Below are 4,210 nucleotides of genomic sequence, written 5' to 3'. Positions count from 1 at the left end.
TTAATATTTGAACTGCAATTGTATAAATAACAATTCAAATTTGTTGTTCACTTTTTGTTAAGTCCATTAAGCAGTTCCTAGTTGAAAGTTCAAAAACAATTATCACAGTTCTTAAATATTAATACAATAAAAACTAGATTTTAAAAAGGTTTGAAATACAGAAAGGATTACTATGTACCAGTATGGAATACAAAGCAAAAATAATACAGACCCTTTAATAACCATCACTAAATTTACTTGACCTACCTTATCTGTAGCAAAATGCTAAGTCCCCCGAGAGGCCTTTGACTAATTTTCCTAGTAAATTCTTCAACGACACATAAACAATCAAGGTTTCTTTCACAATTCACTCATTTTACAAATACTATATCATTCTCAGCCTTTAGAGATTATATTAAAACTCCCCTAAAGCTTAGCATATTGAGTAAAGAAGCATTTGTACTTTAAAACAGGACCATCTGCATTTCATTAACAGCTTAACCACCATCTTGTCTACAGATAAATACAGCATTATTAAATATGTTCTTTAGAAAGTAGTTATTATTCTGAGTTCTTAAGTTGCATCAAATTATATTCTTATAATATTCCAAAGCTGTAATTTAAAGAGTTTAAAAAAATAAAGGGAAAGAACATAAGTATCTTTCTGAGGAAAGTTATTGATGCAGCTTATAATAATGAGGCGTAGTTTGTACCTACTTTGCAAAATTTCATTACAGGAAAGAATTGCTCCAATTTTATACAAAAAAACCCCCAAAAAACAAAAAACAAAAACAAAAAACCAACCAAAAAACAAACCCCAACCCATTCAAAATGACAAAATGTGTTTGGATAGAAATTTAAAAAATTCAAGGACGTTTGAACGTTAGCTGTCATTATGGTCCAGTTCACTGTTTATTTCTTTGGTATGCATCTCCTGACCTGTATATAAAATTCATAGTTTCAGAAGTGACATGTGCAAGCCTTGGACAACTGGGGAAAAGGCATATTTCCTGACCTTGTAACCATAGCAACCACTTGCTGATTGGTAGCAGGCAGCCTTTCCATCCTTTACCACTGAAGGCAAGTATGTGAGATTGCTGGCTTTGTTTGTGGCTTGTGCTTTATTTACATGCAAACATGAATGTCAGCCTTAAAATTCCCCTTCCTTTTTTGTTCATTTGTATGTTTTTGTCGAACATTATGGTAGGAAAGCTGGGAATGAGAGATTGTTATTTCATAGTTTTGCAATCAATTTACTACAAATATTAAAGCAGTAAGTGATTTCACTTTAAAACATGCACATGCACTTTGAACAAAGTTGGAAAGATGAACAAAATTTTGCCATTTGTGCTATTAAGACATGCTTCAGCAAACAATAATGTTTTATATTGATTCCAGTTTGTAGGAGAAAAAAACCATATTTTTTTTAAATGCACTTCAATAGGAACCTATTAATAAAACAGCATTTTCTTCCTTTTCTACATTTTTCTTTCCCTTATAATTTTAATATTGCAGAGTAGACTGAGCAAAATGTAAATTATAAAATATGTAAATGTGGAGGCTCATTCCATGATTAAGGTTCCAAATTTTCCCTTCAGCATCACATTAAACAGGTTGCAGGCTCTCAGTTCAGCTGAATCCTTTGTTGATAGCAGTCACTAACACACCTCCCCAAAGCCTCCACTACAGCTATTTTCTCCTATTAAAAAAAAAAAAAAAAAAAAAAAAAAAAAGAGAGAGAGAGAAAGGAAAAAGAAAAAGGAAAATGACTCAGTACAATTCAGCTTGATATATAATCTGTTCAAGGGTGGTATAGACTAAGCATGCATAGATACATTTTCTTCTCATCCTGAAAGAGGCTGCATCTCCAGGTCAGGACTGTTGTTAGTGGCAGGGAGGTAAAAGGGAAGTCCACTAAGCCAATGTCTTGCTTAGACTGTAATAAAGTGTGCACTAATGAAAGAATGCACTTTGTGATATTCCTTTTCTATGACTATCATTTGAGAAGAAAGAATTGCTTTTTTTTTATATGAATAGTATGAAAGACGCTTTTAATTTAATGGGTAAGTATTTTAGTGTAATTTTTGTACACTTGATTAGCATATTTACATGTGTCTTTTAACCACATTAATAACATTTTATGATGATTTTACATAAATTTTAAATTTTTGTATTACTAGCATTATTTCTCCATCTATTCTTTGATTCAGGAAGCACTATTATTAATTACCAAAAATTAGAAGTGATAATAATACAGGGAGAATGCTCTCAATAATATTGTTACAGAGACACCAAAAGGTAAATATCCTTTACCTCCCATAAAAATATTCTATAGAATGTTCTAAAGTTTGCAGGACTTCAACAGGCTTTTTATTTATCTGACACTACCTTTCCTACACATGAATCTGATACCATGAAATTATGTATAATTCACTTTATATACATATATGCATATATCTATAAAGAAGCATTTACATGCATAGAGTATGCTGTCAGTTATAGAGTATGCTGTCAGTTTGACTACAAATGGACCAGAAGTGTTTAAAAATACGTTATGGGCTTGTTTACAAAATACTAAGTAATAAAATCGTCAAATCATATTTCTAAATAGTGCTAATGCATCTACTGTTTTCATGAATATATTTGGGGATCATTTCTGCAAACGTGTAAATTTACTAACAGAATTAGTCAAATTTAAGTCAACTTCTATTTTGCCAAATTGAATTATTAATTTGCATATATTTTTCTGGAAATCAGGTCTTTACATTTGTAATAACAAATTTAAACTTTCACTTTCCAATCAGATCTAATGCAAAAAGATTCATTTCAAGTCTACAAGGCTCTCTCTGGGACCTATTTAAAAATCCTCCTATTCAAAACTCATCCTTACTTTTTTTTTCCATATGTAAAGGTCATTTTCTAGTGCACTTAAAAATATTACTCAAAAAAGTCATTCTCAAGAAAAGCATTATTTAATGTTTTAAATAGTTAAAGTATTTTAACATTGTTTTATAAATGAAGATAAAGATTTACTCTGACCTAGCACAGACATGAACACTGACGAAAGAGATCTCTTCCAACTAGTAAAATTACAATTCCCCTACAGAATGTAAAAGAGAAAACAAAAAGTCTGTTAAATTTTCATTTCTTTCTTAGTATAAACATTAAAAATCACAGGATTTTGAAAAGACAAGCAGCTTTTATAAGTGAAAGAATTTTCGTTCTTTACATAATGGTTCTACTCAGCAGTAATTTGCTTTACTAGAATGCTGTAAAGTTCTCTCTCAGCTCTGATGTACTGTATAAAACATTTCTTAACTCATTAATGTCAAATATAAATTAGTTTTATATTGGAATTTTAACAAACCAGACTCCACAGGCAACATAAAAATCTAGACTATTGTCAGAAATGGTGTAAAGCCGAATGCAAATTTAACCCAGGTATCATTTATCATAAAAGACACACAGACATAAAAAAAGACACATTGCACTTTCTTGGATGTCCTGAAAATATTGCTGAATACTATGCAGCATGATTAGTAACTGGAATTTTGAAAACAAACAAACAAACAAACAAGCAGGAATGAAAAAATGCAAATTATTTAATTGAGCCAATCTAAGGTGGTTGCACCCGTGTTATTAAAATATTTTTCTTAGACATAACAATTCTGGACTCTGACTAATATGCAGCGTTGGAGTGTCCTGAATATGATTTTTCCACTTGTATTTCCTTTGAATATCTGAGCAAGCATGTTGTATTGTATTAATATCATAATTCAAAGGGAAATTTATTAAGCCTCCCCCCCTCCCAGTATTCCCATTATAGCTAAAAGTTGCAAATTCTATATGGCAGAGCCTAGACAGTAATATCAAATTTTAATAACAATTTCTCTTCTTCAGTCAGTGCTATACTGAAGAAAAGCATAAATTGCTGTGACTGACCGTTAGTTGTTAGAGAAGCAATCTGACTTCTCCACACCCTTATTTCAGTGTATCTGCTCTGTCCCTCAGCTGTATTAATGATAGCATGAAAGGTCACATGATAAACGAGTGACAAAAATATCAAAACATATTAGCCTGTAGCTTTGTTATCAGTGTATGGCAGATATGACAGAAAATTGTATTTTTCCCCTGAATAATTTTGTGTTACATTTTGCTGGCTAGGCAGAGTGAATTAGGGAGAAATTTCTGCCTCTGACTGTTTGTCTCTTTTTCTGACATACTTGAAGTA

General features: G+C 31.3%; 1 long non-coding RNA gene across 1 annotated transcript in view; it reads right to left on the bottom strand.

The window, feature by feature from the left end:
- LOC136371156 (uncharacterized) overlaps positions 1–3,980 on the bottom strand; it is a 4,298-nt gene extending 318 nt beyond the window's left edge. The window contains exons 1-3 of the long non-coding RNA XR_010745292.1: positions 3,922–3,980; positions 3,019–3,079; positions 1–1,678 (exon numbers count right to left, since the gene is read on the bottom strand). The exon at positions 1–1,678 is cut by the window's left edge and continues 318 nt beyond it. This is a non-coding gene — a long non-coding RNA (uncharacterized lncRNA). The remainder of the gene's footprint in view (positions 1,679–3,018; positions 3,080–3,921) is intronic.
- Between the last annotated feature and the right edge of the window lie 230 nt (positions 3,981–4,210).

Source organism: Sylvia atricapilla, chromosome 1, assembly GCF_009819655.1.
Source record: "Sylvia atricapilla isolate bSylAtr1 chromosome 1, bSylAtr1.pri, whole genome shotgun sequence".
NCBI classification, from domain to species: domain Eukaryota; kingdom Metazoa; phylum Chordata; class Aves; order Passeriformes; family Sylviidae; genus Sylvia; species Sylvia atricapilla.
The sequence above is the reverse complement of the archived record's forward strand: the minus strand, read 5'-3'. Positions and strand labels throughout refer to the sequence as shown.